Raw genomic sequence first — 22,692 nt, 5'->3', positions numbered from 1 at the left:
TACATATCACGATAATATCTTAATCATGGGTTTTGTATTATGCAGCCAATTGTACAAGTTTTGCACAAGAATTCAAATGTAAAGTTAACGCATTTTATGATAAGTAAATAACTTAACTTTAGTATGATAAGACTCAGCAATCACTCTGTAAGTCAACTTTTAACCAATGTCTGCAGGGTCTCATATATGTATCGACTAAATTATTTCATCGAGTTTGACAAATATCACATTAATATTGTAGTACACGGCTGAAACGACACATGTGGACAAAAAAACAACTCACGTTCTACGACAATGTATACGAGCAATTTGTAACATATACAGGTCAGTGCATGGTAAAGTTTTGCTGTAAATGGCATGTTCTAGAAAATATCCGCCGGTTAGTCCATTCATCGATTTATTTACTGTCGTAACATATGGTTAGTATTTTTTCAGTAAAAACCCTCTTTTTAATAACTATATCAGAACGCTTTCGGAAACTGCCATATGCCGTTTTACCTTATTTAGATCGGGTGCGCGACGTTAGGCATAAGTACGTTTGGCATAAATACGTTAGGCATAATGGACGTTGGGCATAATGGACGATTAGCATAATGTACGTTAGGCATAATGGACAATAGGCATAATTCACAAAAATATAAAAGTTCTCGCAAGTTTTTTTATTGTAGATATTTTAACCTTACGCTGGTTTTTTCGTGTTAGAAAAAGACTTCGCTTTGCTATGCCATGCCTTCGTATAACTTTAACGAGAGACTGCAAAATGAAAAATAAAATAGAATAAATTTTATTTACTTTTTCCGTGCATGCGCTGGATGCTTTCTTCATTTAAATGAACAGTTTTAGTTCAAGCACTTTTCAAACCTATTAGATGTATTCCCAATACAATTGTATCCAAATATTCAAAAATAAAGCAAAATAATGAACAAACATTAAGTTTTGGAAACTTACAGTGTTGCGGACAGTATCAGCATTAGGCTAGGAATGTTTCGTTTGTGACGATACCTTATTTGTTTCGGTAACTCGTCACAGTACACGAAAAAGCTCTCCCTCGTATCAGACAGTTTCCGTAGTTCTATCTTTGATGGCCTCAAGAATATAACCATTGAACTGAATAATATGGGAGATAAACAATATAGAAGCAGCAATATTCGTACATCCATTGAATGAATAATAAAATGCATAATTATTTTTTTCATAAGCTGTTCTTCAAGGCATATATTTTCTTTTTGAACAAATGCACCATGCATGTATGTAGGAACTAATCTACGTTAATTTTCGTTACCCATACCTTAATGCAAATAAGATATATTTAAAACAAGAATGTGGAGTCTTTTTTAGTTTTTGATTATGCTCATTACCTTCACCAACAGGCCCCTTGGCCCCAATGGTGGTTGCTTAAACTAATTACATTTCAAAATTGCCAACATTTTTGCTTTCATCGCATTCCGCGTCCGGTTGAAGTCAAAGGCCGTCGCCACACTGTTAAAAATTCGTTGGAGACCGGTAACGGCGCTCTGGCAACCATAGTTGGTTCTCCTGAACGGAACTCGCAAAAGAGAGTTATTACGTAGAGCTCGAACGCGGGCTTGAAGATCCAGACGTCCAAGGATTGTAGGGCAATCCACTCTGGAAGAGAGTAAGTCCGAGACGAACAGGGCTCGAGAGCAGTCCCTCCGAATGCTGAGTGCATCGAGGTGTACTAGCTGGCAACGGTTTTCATAGCTCGGCAGTTGAAATCTGTTTCGCCATGGGAGATGCCGAAGGGCGAAGCGTATAAACCTGCGTTGGACAGCCTCGATTCTGTCAATCCTGTTCTGGTAGTACAGATTCCAAACAGCAGAACAATATTCTAACGGTGAGCGGACCAACGCGCAGTAAAGCGATTTAAGACAATATACGTCCCTGAAGTTTTTCGCTATTCGGAAGATGAACCCAAGCTGTCGTGATGCCTTATCCACGATCTATGACGTATGTGGTTTGAATGTTAATGCCGAATCCATGATGACTCCGAGATCTTTGATGTGAGAGTGTCTTGGAATGCTCGAGCCAAAGAAATGGTAGTTAAACTGAGTCGGTTGGCGTTTCCGCGTGAACGTAACGATTGAGCATTTGCTCGCGTTTAAAACCATTCTGTTTAGATCACACCACGTATTAAAGCTGTTCAGTTCCCTCTGAAGAAGCTCGGCATCGGTTTTATCCCGTATTTGTTGAAAAATTTTCATGTCGTCGGCGAAAGAAAGGCGGGGTCCTTGTAATGTGAAATTGACGTCATTAAAGTAGAGGAGGAATATTACTGGACCGAGATGGATTCCTTGTGGTATACCGGCTGTAGCGAAGAATGGTGCAGATAGACAGTCCTTAATGCTTATTTGGAGTTGCCTTCCACCGAGGTAGGAACGAAACCAGCGCAGAAGTTGTCCATGAATGCCGAGTTTGTCCAGCTTCGCTATTGCGATATCATGGTTGATTTTGTCGAAGGCCGCAGATAGATCCATGTAAATAGCATCGGTTTGCAATCCGTCAGCGAATCCATCCATTACATATGTTATGAACGAGAGCAGGTTTGTCGTTGTCGATCGTTTAGGTCATCTGCAATGTAGTGTTTGCAGTGAAAGAAAATAGGATCTAACACAACCAGCTCGTACAGTTTTGATACAGCACTTAAACACGAGATTCCGCGATAATTGTCAATGTTCGATTTGTTTCCTTTTTTATGAACTGGAAACATGTGCGCTGCTTTCCAGTAGGAAGGGAATGTACCATGTGCGCTGCTTTCCAATAGGAAGGGAATGTACCAGTAGCTCGAAGATTCGCCGAAGTGGTTCAAGAAGCCCGCTGATGCACTTTTTGACAAAAATCGAGGGAACACCATCTGGACCCGGGGAACAAGATGCTTTCAGTTTGGCATTTGCTGCAAGAATGGCAGCATTATCGCCACCAATTCGGTTGATGCAGTCATATGCATTTTATCGGTTGTATGTCGGGAAATTAACGCAAGCTGAGTTTCCGCAGGCTACGCATTCGGTTTGCTCCTTTTATTTATGAAAAGATTTCTTCAAATATATACAGCAGAACAAAATGTTGACCACCTTCGTGGAATTGAACAAAAAGTAAAACTTACGTTGAAAAACTTACGTATTGAACTCATTTCACTTCTACCATGTTCACTTCTACTTGTTCACACAGGAAATTCACTTAAACTGTGTTTCACGATTCGTTGTCGCATCACATAAATCCAATGGGTTCTACAGGATGTCAGATGTGGTTAACAGGAACCACGGGATGTCTTTCGAAAGGTGAAATTTATTCATTTATGTGAATAATAACTTAAAATCAAAGTGATTTATTTGATGAGTGTAATTCTACAAATTCAAAAAATCAAACACAGGCTCGTACCACCCGAGGCCATCACCGCCGAAAAATAAGTCCCTTTAAGTGATACATGATAATTTATGCCTAACGTCCATTATGCCTAACGTCCATTATGCCTAACGTCCATTATGCCTAACATCCATTATGCCTAACGTCTTTATGCCTAACGTCCATTATGCCTAACGTACGTATGTCAAACGTTCGTATGCCTACCGTATTTATGCTTAATGGGGTACACCCGTTTAGATCCAAAGATGTCATCATCCCCTTGATTTTACTTTTCATGGCATGGCATGAGGGGTTCTAGTGGTAGCCTTATCAACGACACACCCCTTACAAAATATCCCATAGGATTGATATCAGGACTGCTACGAGACTAAATTGTGTCCATCGAGTTCTTCACGCGTAGTTTACCACCGCGTGCGAAGATTTTCTTCCGTGGTGGTGGAGCAGTTTCAGCGTCGCTAAATAACTCCTTAAGTTTATTTAGTCCTCTTCCATGATTATCGCTTTCGTTTTACCACTACTACTGTCTAAGAGATTGCTAATTTCGTTTATTAGTTGCATCGCGAATTACGGTCGTGAATTAGGGGCAGATACAGATCAAAATTTCGGAAGGAGCTCGAAATTTCGATTCTAAAATGAACATTGTACAAGACGTAATACGTAAAAACCTCATTTAATGAAAATCAGTATTGTTGGTCAAATTTGGTTTGAAAAGATTTTGAGTTTGAAACTAATATAAAACTCAAAACAAATTTCAAATTTCTCAACAAGTTGAAAATTTTCGGGAGGGGTCCGGATCCACTGTCGTGTATCCATCTTCCATATTTCATATCTTATCGTTGGTGGTTTTGGTTGTGGCCGCAATAGCACTGGATGTAGTCGTCGTATGGCATTCACTGTTGGTTTTGCGAATGTTATCATTTTGACAACAGTTCGCGATTTAACTGAAGACTCCGAAATCTCTGAATTTGTCTTTTGTTGTGGCAGGTGTTTTTTGACTTCGGTGCCGCCGTGCAAGGTTTCCCATGGTCTATAGATTGTTCACAGTGCTGACACGATGCTGATTGATTGCCATATGTACACAAAGTGGTCTGAGAATAGACTGAGTTGGGTTGCGGGGTCACGAAGGAAAGAATGAGATTGTTACCCTTCGAACCCCGTTTAAAATTCTTTATATATCATTCAAAATGGAGAGAACCTCCAGATTGTCAGAGAAATTTTCGAATAGCGCCACACAGTGGCGAACAAAGGCAGGACAAAACCTAAAATTTTGCTGAAAATCATAAGTTAAGCTAATTTTGAGGTGCTTAGTTTATTTTTATATTGTCTAATGTCGTGAAATAAAAGATTCATTTTTTCATACAGTGTCATCAAACCTTTCATATGACTATGATCTCATTTTCATGAAAGGTTTTCCTTTACTGATCACCTATACCAACAACATCATTTAACATAAAAAACACAAGTTTAAATCCATTGTATAACGTGTTGGTTTACTCTATATTTTCTAATGATCTTGCACAAAACACCGTGCGCCTCCATACTGGTAACAAAAAATTAAAAACTCCTTAAACCCGTTGGCGCACCGAGGTAAAGAACGAGGCCATGATATTCGGAAAGTAGAGGTAATTTCCCATAGAATATAATATATTTTGACAGTTTCGGACAGAAGACTTTAATGAAAAAAGTATTTTTGATCAGATCACATCAGACATGAATAAACTAAAAAACTTTAACTTTTTGAAGTTTTGTTCGACCTTCGGCCTCTGATCGCCGTCGGATGTATTCGGCCGGAGTCAGATCGCATAGTCGTACTATAACTTCATTATCCTCGACATGCACGGAGATCTTGATTCTAACATTGTCACACTCAACAAAATGATTTTTCATGTTGTTATGGGCAATAAAGCATCCATGGTCTTCCTTGAATCCTAGCAGTATAGCATTTCTAATATGATTACCCATTAACCCTTCAACAAAAGCTCCGCCTCGCGAAAAGGGTGCTAGCATTAATGCCCCTAATATCATCAGCGACCGTGCAGATATGCCGCAGAGAAATCTCGTGCCAATCACTCTAGGTCGTCTCGATCGATATCAGCCTTACTGTAAGCGCGATACTAACGGTATAGATTGATTTATCCGAAGTAGAAATTAACGGTGATTTGTTTGGATTTCACGGTTCTGAACATGTTCTCTACGCGGCCGGGTAACTGTATAATATACAGTGTATGTTCAAGTGACAAGAAAAGATTACCCCCATCGAGCTACCCCTGAATCGATTCTTAGTAAAGTCTTACGAACTGATCTTTTGTCTTCTGCTGGCAGGAGATCAGCATTACTACGAATTGCTCAATACTACCAACATGTCTCACGACAAAGACGGCCGTGAGATATGTTGATAGACTTGAGCGATTCGCAGTAGTGCTGCTTAAGCTCGACTCCTGCCATTAGAAGACAAAAAAAAAATTGTCCGTAAGATTTTAAGCATGTTTTTAATGACTCCGCCATATCTATGTTTCCGTTCTGTAGGGGAACATGGGGAGACTTGACCAGGTTTTCAGCGAAAACTGCATAAATCTCTAAAAAAGCCTTCAATCCCCCAAAAATCATTCAGATATAATGCGCAAAGTTATTGCGCGTCTTCATGATTTTTTGCAGAATTTTTAATTTAATTTTTGAAAAGTTACAAAAGTTTTTCTGTGATCGTTTTTTAGGTAGCAGTAAAAAATATAAAAGAGTTGCATTTGATAAATTTTGATTTTTAAATGCATTTCTTTTTAAGGATTAACTGTACTGCTTGCATTGCATGTTCACACGTCACGAAATCAGTCCTACTATTGCTAACTTTGCTTACAAATTTTAAAATATAAAGACTTATGTTTGGGGTAGGATTTTTTTTATGGCGTGATTAACATTAACAGTAGATACCAAAGCATAATAAATATTAGGAATTTTGGATCTTTCTTCAGCTGATAGCCACTTGGTCAAGTCTCCCCATAAAATCTTGGTCAAGTCTCCCCAACATCAGTAATTGCGTTATGACGTTATGCAAATTCTAGTAATAACTATTCCAATGTTCCAATTTATGAAAAAATATTTCACTGCTTCACAAGGATTAAGATGGTATATTAGTCCTGTAATAGTAATTAGTAGTCGAGTAGATATGTCCATACAAAGTTTGATAAAAAATTACATAATTTAATGCAAATTTATTAATCACGTAATATTTTCTGCAAAGAAAGGATTTTTTAATCCAAACTTTCAAAATTACCTTAAGGGATCGAAACAAGTATAAAAACATTTTTGAAAAAAAATTAAGAATCGAATAGAAGACGCCATAGCCGAAAATAGAATTTTGCGCTTGGTCAAGTCTCCCCATGTTCCCCTATATTTCACATCCTTGATCTAACTTGAGTACTATGGCTCTAAATTTTCATAACTTTCTTTACTCAGTAATCTCTAGCTAATTGAATGTCGTTAAAAAGTAAAAAAAAGAAAATGTGACTACAGTCGATATAAAAAAGGGAAAAATAAAAACCAAAAGTTATATCTGCTTAAAAATCTTTTGTTTTTAAACAACATGCGCATGGGCGTAGTTGGTAAATCGATTACCTTGTACACAACTCACCAGGGTTCGGTTCACAACCCAGTACATTGGGGTCGAGATTTTTCTAACCCGAACAAAAAGGCGAATTATATTTTGATTTCGTAAGTACCATTATTATTCCTCATACTCCCTTGTGCATGTTGACTATTGTTCTATATTTTCAGCATTTTAGTAATACTGATTTGAAATTGAAAAATGTAGAAAATAACCCCTTTTGAGGGGAGCATAAAAATTGAAAAATGGGCTTGTGTAATATGAATTTAAAATCTTTTAAAAAACGTTTCATTTTTTCAGTGTATATTTTTTCGCGAAGAAAGTTTAATTCCTGGCAACGCATTCTCAGACAGTTTTGCAGTACAAAGACATTAAACAACACTGTTTTCTAGAACGTAGTGCACAAGAAAACCGAAAAATTATTCTCGAGATAAAATGATCTGAACGCTTGTGTAAAATATTTAATCTATCAGACAGTTTCATCTGAACCGAAGATGGCGCGCCGCGATTTTGAGCATTTTTGGATGAATCTTGGTGGAAAAGCTGAGTTGCATGAATGAAAAATGCTATTGCATCCAATTGAAATCTTTAAAACTAGTTTCTATAGGAAATCGAATTACAAAGAAACCTAATTCATCAATTTTGGCAATACAAATCTTGGTGGCTGAAAAAGTGCCCTATATAAAATAAATGCAGCTGAATTTTTTTCCCTGAAAATCTGTGAGAAACTAGAAATCAATAAATTCAAAGTTAGAAATTTTCATATATTGCTCATAAATACTTTTTAAATCAATAAGCTGACCAGCGCTGACAACAGAAGTACAGCCCCATCAACATCTAACTGGGATAACTATTGACTTTTTGGGTGTCTGAATATGCATCGTATAGGTACTCGCAAATTGCCATTTCAAGTCAGTAGTGGCAACTCCTCACACTTTTTCTGGTGAAAATTTAAAATCCACAAAACATTGTGAATGAATGAAAATGAACCGCGGAAGCATCTGGTTTCATAGGTATCAGGTGTATCTATCTCGATGTTTTTGCCGTCTTACAACCTTGTATCTTTTTCTCCGAACTAGTGAAAAAATGAAATTTCATTCAAGTCTAAGAAAACGCCATGCTTGCAGCAACGGTTGAAGTGGGGATGTAAATTTGAGCACAAAGCGAACTCGTAAAAAAAACTTCGGACCAACTCGACAAAAAAATCAAGTTAAAACAAATCTTCCTTTTTCGTTTAATGAAATGACGACAGCGCGAACATTAATTTTATGAATGAAAATAAACCTTATACGAATCGTACACACCACGCAACAAAACCAGGAGACCAAAAAACAATTAAAGGTGTGTTGCACGCAGAGTTGTCTCCGCCGGTGAAGATCTTGCTGCTGGGGATGACCGAACAGGAAGCAGAAGATGGGTAGTACCGAAACGACGAGCAAGGAAGATCATCATCAACCAACGTACCTTAGACACTGATCAAATGATGAAATTAACAAGCGGGTTTATAAAATGATATAAACGCGTAGAAAATCGTAAATGTTTATTTTCTTGTCCGATTCTGGAAGTTTGAAGCGGTATCTCCATTGTGTTGACCGGAGGATGCCTCTTTGTTCCTGGGCTGAAATTTTAATCTGACAGTTTACATCATTTCCATGTTCGAACCGAGGTAAGTTTTTGCCTGGAGGCCGCCCCATTCACTTGACGGATGCAAAAGACAGTGTTGCTATAGAGCAGTTTGGTGACTGGAAAATCTTAACTGGTTGGCTTGTTATTCGGTTTAATTATCGTTTAATGACAATGACATTCAACATAAATTAATAAACACGCTATAATGAACTGCTTCCAGTAATCAGTAGCGGGCGATAGTCTGGGTATCAGTAGCGCCTGGCACCTGATTATAATTCAAGTTGTTAATTTGATGATGGTTCAGAATTTAATGTATACCGGTACCCGGGTAATTCTGCATCCTGAAGCGATGCTATAGCAAAATGCACAATCTGTGAATACTTGTATAAATGGCTTGTACCATCCATTGTGTCAACTATTCCTACGCTGCGTACAAATAATGACTTCATTTGCTGGCATACAGATTCATCAGATCGGGTGTATCTCATGCGCTTTGCCAAACTAAAACATCAACTTCTGCACCCAGAACATTAAATACGACATTACGGGTTGGTCACAAAATTAACGAATTTTGATCAAAATGAAACCAAAAATATTTGGCAATTTGACGAACGAATAAGTATAGAATCGATTGACGATTTCCGCTAATTAGGTGGAATAGTGGTGGAGTTCTCACTTTCGGTTGACTTAAAAAAGTACTTTGAAAACAAAAGGAATGGAATGTCAACTCCTCAGTTAACAGAAGAAATTGCGTTTTTTATGGGAACTGTTCAATCCGTAAAATTAGATAAGTACTAGCATTGAAACTGAAACAATTAATTAGTAACAATTTGAATCCAATATTATATATTGATAGTCTATAGTCTATTGGATTTGCCGTGATAGTTGTGCTCAAACAACAACCTGTTATTTCTGTCCATGCTAATAAACTATCTGTTCCAATTATTACTAATTAGTATATCCCATTTCACTACCTGCTCGAACGCCTTTCATCAAACCGGATCTCTCAACCCGTAATGCTATCATAACCCGGGGGTCCACATAAACAATCCAACAACCAGTAGCGCCATACCTGTCTCCCCTAATCCATCTTTCACTAATTCATCCGATCAAAATCGAGCTTGTGATTCGAGCACAGCGTGAAACCTGCGATCCTTCTCCGAGGCGGTCTCCAATCGATACAGAATGATAAATGTCTGTTAAGTAAATTAAAACAAACAATTATTGTCTATTAGTGCGGGGTCGACAGAAGCCGGTTCTATAGTTCTTTTCCAATCATAACAATGATGAAAGAAGGGAAAGAGTTAAATTCAAGATCAGAAGTCATTCAATCTCTTCTGGTTCGCTTCGGAATCTAGCAGGAGCAGAAACCATACTGCGAGATCTCAAGTGTTTTCCGGAATGGTGAGCATACAGGATGAACAATAAAGATTAGATAAAGTTTTATTTATCTGGAATTTATTGATTTGAGGAAATAACATGTCAGTCCGTAAAAGATTACGGCTTAGCTGGAAGCTCTGCCCGTAAAATGAGGTACTTTCAGCGTGTCAATAAATTAAGGTGACGGCATTTCGAAAAGTAAAAAGCCTCCCCGTTTGTTGAACTTTTTACAAAATGTCGCTACCTAAGAATCTATCCATCTTGGCCGGACACCGATGAAAAGCTTAAAAGTAAACGTTTTGTAAGAACACGGCTCCAGGAGAGCTTCACAAGTTTCTTCGCTGATCCCGGGCGATGAGTTGTTATCGAGAACCGAAAATCTTCGTTAATCAAATTAAACACATGGTAGAGAAACCACAAGCATACCCGACGAAAAGCTTCAGTGTCGCAGGGAGCTCATTTTCGGCACTGCCGTAAAATGCGAATGTGAAACAGGAAACGTTTAAACTAGGTTTACACGAATGCATGATGGAATCGGACCGTCTGTCGTTGTTGGATTTAGACTCATTGGATTTCAGATGTCGTTCAAAGTTGAAGAAAGTTCAGTTCTTGAAATGTGTTATTACGCGATGTGTAGAATATAGCTTTTTTGGTGGAATTGGGGAAAGTTTTGTAACAGATTTTGTAATTTGTATATAGTGTTTAAATTTTTATTGGTATGCAGATAATGTTAGTCTATTCGGCCAATTTCCACACAATAATGCAACATTTGAAGAATATTTTCCCAAATTTTGATCGCAAAATATTGAAAATTGGGCGAGTGACAGGCGAATACCCAGGAGGAACATTCAAAGTACTACGAAAAACAAAAAAAACAAGTCAGCAAGTTCTCATTATTACCTGAAGAATAATGCGAAGAAGAACTGTGCAAAACTTTAAAACAATTGGTTCAGCAGATTTTCAGTTACGATGTGCACCACAAAACAAGTTTTTGACAAGGCGTCTACGGTGATTCACTGTCACTCACTCTATTTTCAGTATATTGTCAAAAAAAATTGAGGATTTATTGTTCAATTGTGGAAATTGTTTTTCATGCGGAAAATTGTTAACTGGTTTTCGATTCCTTTCGCGAATAGTTCATTCTCAATAGTTCATGATTCAACAGTCATCATTCCACTAAGATAAGATATTCCCCACGCACATTATATACCCTATGTATTAGTTCCCTAGCTGGTCAAAAAAAAAAAAACAAATCCAAAGAAATGCCAGCTCTATTGACATCACCCGGTGATAGTGGATACGCGTTTCCTTACAATTCCTTCCAATCAACGAATACATAAAATTGCATGCTTCAAAAAATGTGCAGCTTTGAAAAAAAAGCAAAATGAAGACTACTATGTGGAACTAGGCCAACTTGAACCTAGTATGGGTGAATGAGCTATAGAAGCGGAACATATCAACTGATTTGCAAATATTTATTCTTTCTTGAAAACCTGATCAAAATAAAATAAAGTTTGTAAAAATCTATCAGCAATTTGCTGGGAAATAAGTGTGATATTAGTGTTAGAACTTGGCGAGTTTCCCGGGTGCACCAAGAACCGTCATAGGGAACCAATGTGGTCAAAGCTGCTTTGAATGATCATTTGTGATCTAGACCAGGAAATTCGAGTAATGTCGGACCCATTTTAATATGTCTTACAACATTTGGACATCATGGTGGTACCAGTTTATATGGAAATTTGCAGTGTGACCGCACACTGTAACTCGTAACTCCTAAACCGGAAGTCTGATCAACTAAAAATTCAATAGCAACTTATGGGAGCGTTAAACCTTTCATTTGAAACTAAGTTTGCTAAAATCGGTTCAGCCATCTCTGAGAAAATTGTGTAAGTTCAAATGACACACACACTCATACATACACACACTGACATTGTCCGATCTCGACGAACTTTATCGAATGGTAAATGACACACGGCCCTACGGACCTCGTACAATGGCGGGTCTTCGAACAAAAATCGGACAAAACCAAAAATGTTGCCCAATCTAGCTGAAAATTACATGTTAAAGTAATTTTGGGGTGCTGAGCTCATGTTCAATGTCAAAAGTTATAAAAGTTAAGATAAATTTTCCCATACAGTGTTATCGAACATTTCTTATTAACATAATACCATTATTATGATAAATCTTTTTCGCTGATTAGATATAACTAAAACTAGATATAACAACATAATAATTGGACAAAACTACTTTCAATCTCTACAAAAAGTGTTTGTTTACGTTTTATTCAGTTGTTGTTTTGTACTAATCGCCATGCTCCTCCATGTCAGCAAACATTTAAAAATGTCGAGGCAAAATGAGAATTTAAATTCGAAAAGTAGAGATGATTTTCTATAGAATATATAATAAGTGACTGTTCCGAAATGTTTCACCTGATTGTAAAGAAAACATTTGTGAAAAAAAATTGCTATCGACCCACTTAAGATATATTTACAATAATATTACATAGTTCGAATTAAATTTGGCGAACATGCTGAAATGATCAACAAAGTTCCTTAAATGCCCTTTAAAATGAAGCTAATTGTGATCAAATCGAATTAAAATCGAAACATGTTTTTGGAGTTAAGATAGACTGTGATTTCGAAAATGAATTTCATTAGAATTGTCTAATTATCATTCGGTTGTCACAAAATTTGGTGAACATATTATTCAATACTACTACCTATACTAGGTCACTTGAGGAGTATAAAATTACTATAGCACCGTGTTATTGAAGTGCCACTTATTTAACGGGTGGCCACCGACTCAGCGAAATTCTCGTAAGTATCGCTAAGAGTAGTAAATCAAATAAAAAAATATCTAGGCTTAACATACTAGTAAAACAGCAACATGGCCGTTTTAAAAGCATTCGGAGTGCCTGGGCACTATTGAGCTGAGATGCCTCTATAATTGAAGAGGTGCAAGCACATGTAAATCCGCACTCTACACTGAAAAAATCTGCTCATAATCTTTTGAAAATTAATCACGATTTTTTTATAACTATACTTAGTTCATAATTTACGAATAGACTGATTTGTATTAACTAAAGAACCCAAGAATTAAACAATGTTAATGATATCAGGAGCTGGCGGATAGTTTATTCTTGAGCATGCTATCGAATTTGACACGCGGAGTACTGTGACTCATGTTCTTGATATCAACAGATTTATTAGGATTTTCATAATATCTCTTCACGTTATCGTGATATATTATTCCTGAGCTCACTATCGTTTTTGGGACACTATCGGAGTAACGTGACAACATAAACTGGATCATGATAGCGTGTCCATAGCGATAGAGTTTTGTGAACTATTTCACGAACAAGGTCTGTGACTCTCTAATGTATTGTTGGCGCTCAGTGCAGTTTTTATTTTCTTTCTGTACATTACACTGAACCATATCCAGTGCATAAAGACGTTCGAGAATCTAACAGTTTTCTTATATCTATTACTCGGAGTTATGAATGCTCACTAGCAGCTGGGCACACCTATGTTATATGTCATGAAACAGCTCATGGAACAGAAATGAATCCATGTATAATATTCCAAATTTTGTAGAACAATTCACGCGAAAGTTTTAAGGAGGAAAGGGTGGGGGGGTTGCTTCTCAAATCATCATATGATTTGGTATTCTTAGTAACATAAAGATGTGACACAAGTTTCTGAAAGCGTACTAAAATCCTATCAATCCTATTTCATCATAAAAGGGCCGTTCATGAATGATGTCGCGTATTGACCGTTGGAAAATAGCGTGACGTAAGATATAGTGCCGAGAAAAAACTAAATCAATTAAGTCGTACTAGTAGAGCGGGGATAATAAAACTAACAACAATTTGTAATACGCTTGGAGGGCAAGTATATTTTGGACTTTTTTTATGCGAAACATGATTTATGAATGGCCCCAAACAAACAATATTCCATAACGAATATCACGTAACATCGTAAATAGAGCAGTGGGATTAAGGTCAAGTTCCCTCTGGGTCGTGCAAAACTGAGAAGCAACATCAATTTAGGCACAGAGAACAGACATCCATCTCAAGCTTTAAAATTTTGTGACAAAATTTATGGCGCAACCTAAGGTAATTGTGATGTCTCCCCATCATTCCGTTTAATGCGTAAGTTTTACTGAATTGACAGTGGACCACACAATTGATGTCCAAGTGACCGCCATAATTATATTGAGATATACCAGTATGGTGGCCATAGTGTTCTAGAGGATCTTAGTTCAAATGGCAAAGCAAGTATTTTAATCTTGCTTGTACGAACATGGATGTCTGTTCTCTGCGATTTAGTTGTAACATATTAAAATTTTGAATTGATTATGTAAGTAGTCTAGCGGAGGGAAGATGCAGCCACAACATTCCCAGATTTCCCAACATAGACGATGAAATCGATCAACAGGCGCTTCTCCTGAGGGCAGTTAAGGGCGACCAAGCCTCGTACTTCACCCACCGTGGATTGCTCCTATAGGATCTCCTATACAAGTCCAACAGGCAGTGATATCAGACTCAGAGGAACGACAGCACTTAGGGAGATACGATGTCAATCAGTTCTTTCTCTTACTCCTTTTTTCTCTTTTTTCTTTTCTTTCTTCACAACACAGGAAATACAGGAAATACTGATATGAGTTGAATGAGACATAAGTAGAAGATAGGCAAGAAGGTAGAAAACTGATAAGTAACATGTATAAATTTATATATACAAATCAGTAGTACGTGTCGATTTCTTCCTGTAAGGAATCGAAAGATTTACTGTAATGTTAAAATCAATATGATACAAACATTACATTAAGGCGGGACTGGTTGATGGAACGGTGACCTCGGAACATGTCTGGCGCTGTATTCAAAATGGGTCATCCGAAAGTCAATTGAGCTAACACCTACCTAAATCCGTGAACCAAGTTATTTTCATGAATATGTTTAAATACATGCAAACATCATTTTTCTGTAAATCACTACCAGCTAATGAGAGATAGGATGGTTAACACACGCACGTAATCCACGCGAAAGTTTGAAGACCATGTGCAGAGTTGCTTGAAATTTAAAATTTCGTTCGATATTTGCTAGATCTATTAACTTATTCACAAGCACGCATAAAGCAGTTCACGAATCCATGAATAATATTGAGTTCTATAAAATTTATAAATATTTAGACCATGCAAAATAGCATATTTCATTAACTATATCATAACACTGAAAACAGTATTTTTTGAATTTGTGAATTGTTTTACGAACAGAATTAGTGAATCGTAACTAATATGCTAGGAATCATGAACCAGTCCACATGGCATGAATAGTTCTCTGAATAATAATCCGAGTTTCGTGGAATAGTTCACGAGATAATATCAAGACTTTTGATTTTGTGAAAAGCAAGATTATGATCAAGATGTAAGATATCGTACATCAGTTCACGTCGTATAGTTGGACCATAAACTATGGTCCTGAACTTTTGAATTAAGTCGAGCTCCACATTTCATATATGAAAAATATTCATCGAGTTGTAAACTAATTCACAAATAGACAAGGTTTGGGTAATGACAAACAGGAAACCGTAACTTAAATTGACAAAATAATACAAATATCTCCACGAATAAAAACGTTTAGCAAAACGCCATAACGGTAAGAAAATTAAACACAATTGTTAAAAATAGGATTTTTGTTTAAGGTCCTTTTTTCGCAGCGTAAAAATTTGGGAATACATGGTATTCAACCAGAAAGGTTAATTTTTTTCTTAGGCTTTTTACATATATTGCTTGGGATGGGACAACAACATGAAAAACTCCGATTTAATCCACCTAGCAGTGAGATGCGACATTTCGTACACATATCACTGTTGGATCATTCATTAGTTTGCAGAACTCTCGCGAAAATGGTATCCAACTAGCGTTTCTAGTCCTGCACGAAAAAAACCTCGAAAAAACTAAATAAATTATAGAAAATCAATAATAAAAAAAAAATTACAAAATAATAAAGCAAAAAATATAAAAAAGTTATCAAATTTAAGAAATGGGTAGAATGATTACCATAAATCAATTTAATAAAATAATAAAATCAAATTAGCTCAGCTTAAATGAAAATTCGACTATATTAAAAAAAATTAAATTACATATAAATACAATCGTTTCAAAGTTACAAATTGGATTAAAGGGTTACATACGTTTTTGCGAGAAAGATTTGATGAAAGTTTGAATTTATGTGAAGGCGTACAACAATACTTTTATAACATCAAGCTTAAAGTATTTTTATAGTACAACACAAGTTTATAAAAATACTGTTATATTATTGGCAGAGTTACGGCTTTTCCCCGAAACCTTTTTTGTATTTAAGAGGTTTGCAATTATCACGATGGAAGTCAAACAGATCAACTAAAATTCCCAAACTCAAAAAATTCCATTAGTACCTTAATGATTAGTTGAATAAATAATAATTTCTTCCTGCTTACGGAATTATTTTTTTAAATCAAGAAGTATGTAACACCTCAAAGGAATGAAAATAATGACTGAAGAGAATTAATAAAAAAAATGGAGAAACAGAATAAAATATATGAACTGGAAAAAATTGATATAATGAACCAAATAAATAAAATGACTAAAATGAACAAAATGAAAAAAAAAACAAAATAACGATAAAATAACAAATAAAATGAACAAAATGGATAAAACTAACACTTTCATTGCCAATTTTTTTTCTAGTACATACGATTTCAAAACCGTTTTTCCTTTAACCCATTCATGCCCATGTTGTTTGTGGACAACAACGTTTTTTAAACTGGTAAAACTTTTGATTGAGGCAAGATTTGCTCACAAAAACAAGTAAGGCTAATGAATGTGACTACTGGCTTTCATTTGAGTATTAACAGTTACCAGGATCAGCTCTAGAACTGAAGTTATTGCAGTTAGTCCGATTGAACTCCGAAGGAGCAGTGCTGCCAGGGACCATTTACGTCGACGACAGAAAATGAACTTTTCATATAACTTCGTTATGTTGTAATGTTATTGAAGATTGATAAAACTTATCAACTTAGGCAGTCTTTGGCTACATTTTCCCCGCAGTTGGACTATAGTAAATATTCTAGGAGAATTGTAGTGAGTATTGGAAGGTAAAAATTAAGCAACTTCTAGCACTGCGAGGAAAGCACCTACCTTTATGAAAAAAGGTTTTTCGAGTTTCTCACCGTTTTAAAGGAAAAATAGTTTTGAAACCCTACATGCATTAGAAAAAAGTTGGGCATGAAAGGGTTAAAATGTTAAAGAAATAAAACACGAAAAACCTGTTTTGATCAAGATAGTTGCTTCTCCAGCAGTGCTGGAAGCTGCTTCATTTTCACCCTCCGATCCTCAATACACCTCTCTTGCAATAGTTTCAATAGTTCAGTTGGGCGGAAAAGGTAGGCAAAGGCATTCTAAATTGATAAGATTTATCTGCTTTCAAAAATGTTTTGAGACAACAAAGATATATTGAAACATAATTTTTCACCTCCCACTTGACTATACAATTCAATTATAATGGAACTAACATTAAACAGACCACGCTATGCACCCATGAAGGGCAGACACCTACGTGCAAATACTGCAACCAGACGGCACATTATGGAACACCTTGTGCGGAAGATGCTGAGAAGAATGCATCACAGCCAATTCCCCACACACCTTCGGAAAACCAAACCGAAACACAGACTTCAATACCATCACCAGAACCACAAACGGTTACCAATTTTATGGCAGCTGTTCAGGCCATAATAACAACTATAAAAGCAGCATCTAATGCTTCAGAATCAACTGTTAGCACCATCGACGAGGAAGCCAATACCAATGGCAGCAGCTTTTCTCTCGTAGCCCGTAAAGGCAATAAGAAAGGAGGAACATCTGATCGTGAACAAGTAGACACCATAGACGATGATGACACCGACGGAAACAAAAAAAAAATAATCGACCCACAAGATGCACTAGGCGAGCAGACAAATGGTACCTTACCACGAAAGAAGATCTCCCCGCGCAATAGAAAGTTGCGTGGACGAGACCCGAAGGATACTTCATAATATTTTTTATTCATTTTTTATTTTTACATATTGTAATAATTTAATAGACCCACGGATCCGTTAAGTTATCACAATGAGCCGTGTCAAATAAACGAAATACAAAAAAATAATTTTTCACCGCTAATTGAAAATATCTCGGACAGCACTGTTCCAATGGAATCCAATCTGAACAAATGCAATAACTACAGTTATACGGGTAATTGTAGTAGCTATCGTTCAAATAAAAGGTAATAGTCACAGTAATTATCAAATTTATAGAATAAATAAAATTGTGTCTAATTAATATTCTGGATGAAATGAATAAAATGAGCGACCGAAAAATTTGATCATATTATTAAAATAAAAAAAAAGTTATTAAAATTTATGAACTGGAAAAAATGAATTAAATGCATAACATGACAAAAGTGAATAAAATAATGAAACGAATAAAATACATAAAATGAGCTAAAATGAACGAAATAAACAACAAGAATGCTGATTGAAAAAAAAAAACGATTAAAATGACATGATCATATATTTAAAATTTGTCAAATATTCAAAATGAATAAAATAAACAAATCTAATAAAATCTATAAAATAAATGATCAGTAAAGATTGAGTATATAGAATGCAGTTATGAAAAAAAATTAGGCAAAGTAAAATAATAAAACGAATTAGACGAATTTGACCATTGTTTCAGAAAGTTTGTGACAATCTCATTATTTGAAAATTGCCTAATTACAGGTGGGACTCGATTATCCGAGGATTTAAAAAAAAAATCACCCCGGGCAATGGAGTCAAACTTTTTGTGTTATATTATGAATTTAGGCTTCATTCGCGATGAAACTGGAAATAAATTTCTCTGAATTTTCATTAAAACAAAGACGATTCTTTATAAAAATGTTGAGCAATTTTCATATTTTTCACGAAAAAATCGCATAGTAATGATTACTTCTCTACCGTTGTCCCAAAAGCGCACAGCACTTTTAAGAAAATATAGCATACCGTTGGAAAGGTCATTTGTTCTTTCTATAACCTTCAAAAATTAAAAATTGGCTTGAAAATTAGTTTTATAGTACCGAAGGTCCTGAAACCTAGTTTTTTAGTACCGAAGGCCCTGAAAAATAGTTTTTTTTTGCGATTAATCAATATTTTGAAGGTATATTGAAGGTATATTTATTAAATTGTACATACAACCTTTATTAAATCAATCGATAAGTATCGTAAACCGAGGTGACTTTGATCACCTTTGATCACTCGAAACTTTTTTCGTAGAACGCTTATTAAACCAGAATAGTCTACCGAATCATTTTCATTTGAAATGATTTTTACTCTAAACTTATAAAATACTGATTTGTTATACTTTTTGAGTATATTGTTCAGTTTTTGGGTACAAAAACTACAAAAAACCGAAATTTGACTTTACCTTATTTTTACAAAGCTTCGTATAGTGTCTATTTTTAATAAAACAACTAAATCTCAGATTTGAGCAATTTTTATTTTTCTTTAGATTGGGATGTGCTAAATTTAGTTTTAAGAGTTTGTTGATTTTAAATACATTTTTTGTGAAACTAGTTGGCAATTATTTCAAATTATATTAAGCTAAAACTCGCAACATTTTTTATTGTTCAATATTCCAACGTGTTAAAATGGATGAAACTTTTTGTACATTGATAAAGCACTGAAATAAAACAATTTTAGCAGTTTTAAAGGTTTTCAGAATCTTTTATTTTTTTATTGGACACAAATTATACGATTACTAATTTTGGTTACTCGAATTTTGCAGTGCATTGAAATACTTATAATACCAATTAACATCTATTTAACAATCAGTATCTTTCCAGAATTAGTTTAAACAAATATTTGAATGAAGAACATTGACTTCAATAACTTAATGTGGGTGAACATGCAGGTTATCAAAGTCACCCCGGAATATGAAAACGGACTTCAACTTGAAATCATTTTTGGAAAAATAGCTGTAAGCGGACAATTTTAGGTAAAACCATCCAATCTTGTTCTTCATACATGGTTTAAAAATATTAAACTTGAAAAAAATGTGCTGCGTTTAAAAATATGTAATGATTACTTCGAAAAGTGATCAATGTCACCCCGATTTACGGTACCTACATTTTTCTTTATTTTGTGGCACCATATGATCTTATATAAAAAATCGGTGAAAATGGTCTTGATTAGAAATGAGGATTTATAGGAAATTTGCATCTTGAACTAGTCTTGTCATTCTCGAACATTTGTTACTCAAGAAGTTTTAGATATGCTATCCGGCAAACAGCAACATTACAACATTGCACATAAGTTCACACAATTATACTTTCGTAGAACTCATCGCGAAAATCTTATAGCTCGTCAGCAGCAAAAGTAGGAACACGCGCATTTAAGTATTTTCGCCAGACAATCATACGCTTGGCACTCTGAAGCAAGAATGGTTTATCAAATTTCCTTCTTCCAATCATGCCTAAACCATTGTCAAATCATATGGCTCGCAAGAGCTTATTTAATTAACCACATGCCAATTAGTAATGGCACTTTCGAAAACGACTGTTAAATCTTAATGTCCACTGAGTTCGAAATAACAGGGGGAGGCAATTATGGAAACACCGTCTCCCCGATCCAACCCGTTCGCTGACAGATTCGAGTCCAATCGTAAATTTGGCACGGGAGACAAAATTTCTGTTTGTGTGGTCATTATAAAATATACGACAAATTTTTAGTCTCTTAACAAGACGATATCCCACCGCCTGCCCGTCTGTCCACTGGCTGACTGGTTGTTGGTTGTTTGTGTTGGAAAGCCATCCCTACCAGTGCCAGTGATACCGAACTGACAACGTGTCGTAGACTGATTGATCCCAAGCAAAGTCGGGTGGCTGGCTGGTTTAGCAGCGGCGTTGGGAAATCGATTTTGCGATATGACCATGTCTTTGTCAGCCCCAGTCGCGCTTGCCCAAACCCATTCATTCAGAAAATCACGCGACGTTTGATCAAGCGATGCCAAGAGAGCGTATATCCCGTACCCGGGAGCCAACGAGTAGATGGTTGTATGTGCGAGCGTATGTGTGAATAAAATGAGAAAAAGGATGGATGTATAAATAATGAAATTAATGCGATGGAATCAGATAACGATTGATTCTTGACGAGCATACTACCGTAGTGTGCAGAAGGGAGTCTGGTCAACGAAATTGAGGAAGCTCGAAGAAAGGTAAATTTCAATCGACCAAAACCAGCGGGAAGCGAAAATTGGGTAGAGACTTTTTCAATTAATTTTAATATACTGTTCAAACCGCGGTGTGCTTATTAATAGGCAGCAGAATTTCACTGATGGGCTACTGTTTCAGACATTGTGAGTTAATAGAATGTGATGTATATATTTAAGATGAAAAATTAGTTTGAATTGAACTGTATTTGCTGGGATGAAGGCAACATAAAATTCAGCAGAATAGTCAATTACCAATCATAATTCTGTACACGTTTAACGAAACCGCGACACGAATTAAAATATATATTTTTTCGTCAAAGCTCTTACTAATTTCAACGAATTTGAAGAATTACAAATTTGCATCCACCCTGATACATAATAAGATAAAATAAGACACAGTCGCATTGGTTGTATAACCATGGCAGTTCATATCAATTTGACTTAACCAAGTAAACTCCCTTCTAGAACCTATCGTTCGCCCTCATTTCAGACAGTAAACAATAATCTTAATGTGCGCTTTGGCCGACGCCTCTTGCACTGTGACTACCGAGCCTCCTTGTCCGAGCGACCATGTCCCCATCTCCGGTAAACTAATCTTTGCTGTGCCATCGGGCGACATTTAATTTAATCAATTAAACCGTTTCAATCTAATTGTCACGATCTTGGTCAGGTTTCTAGTTAGGGACTGCCAGCAGTGCACGCTCTCTGACGGTGAGAAACCTATCCGCAACTATTCGCTGTCAATAAAATTCAATAATATGTTTTCGCAAAATCCGGATCGGTGGCCGCCATCAGCTATCGGGGTAGTATCATGCTAAAGTGTTTGCAGCTTATGTGTCGCCTTTATAGATTAATAAGGTGCTAAACCAACCACTATATGATCCAAAACAAACCCCCCACCACTAAACACCGAGTGTCCTAAGCGCATAACATAACCCAACAAGCTCATGATCCGCGTGAGAGACTCTCGCGTTCAAAAAGCTGGCTGCATGTCACAACTATGGACCGCAATCTTCCAAACCCGCTATGTGCCGAGTCCCATGGGGAGGGAGACCGCTGCTTCGCGCTCACAACACCATGGCAGCGGTCGTCGGCAAAAAGTGGTCTTTACCAAACGACGCTCTTAATAAATATTAATGTATTCAAAAAGTGATTTGTATTAAACACTTGTTTTGCGTTTCGATATGCGCGCGCGATTCCGCTGCAAACCAGGACCGGGTGTTGTCTGGCTGTGATACTACCGTCAGCAGAACATGCCTGTGTTGTGACCATCAGGGCCGTTAGGGTTTCGTTGATGGGAAAACGTGATGGTGGCGTTCGCGATTGGCAACATGCTAAAAGGTCCCTTCGAGGTGAATTGAATGGCGTTCACGATTTGATGGCCGCAATGACCAGGCATGCTAGGTGTAAGCACTAATTGTCGCGCAGTGCACTGGTGTAGATTG

At 36.4% G+C, this 22,692-nt stretch overlaps 1 protein-coding gene across 2 annotated transcripts in view; it reads right to left on the bottom strand.

Moving 5' to 3' along the window:
- LOC131678488 (paired box pox-neuro protein) overlaps positions 1-22,692 on the bottom strand; it is a 147,451-nt gene that overhangs the window by 97,024 nt on the left and 27,735 nt on the right. The gene's annotated exons all lie outside the window — the stretch shown is intronic.

This window comes from Topomyia yanbarensis, chromosome 2, assembly GCF_030247195.1.
Source record: "Topomyia yanbarensis strain Yona2022 chromosome 2, ASM3024719v1, whole genome shotgun sequence".
Taxonomy (NCBI): domain Eukaryota; kingdom Metazoa; phylum Arthropoda; class Insecta; order Diptera; family Culicidae; genus Topomyia; species Topomyia yanbarensis.
Note: the sequence above shows the minus strand (reverse complement) of the source record. Positions and strands in the feature narration are given on the sequence as shown.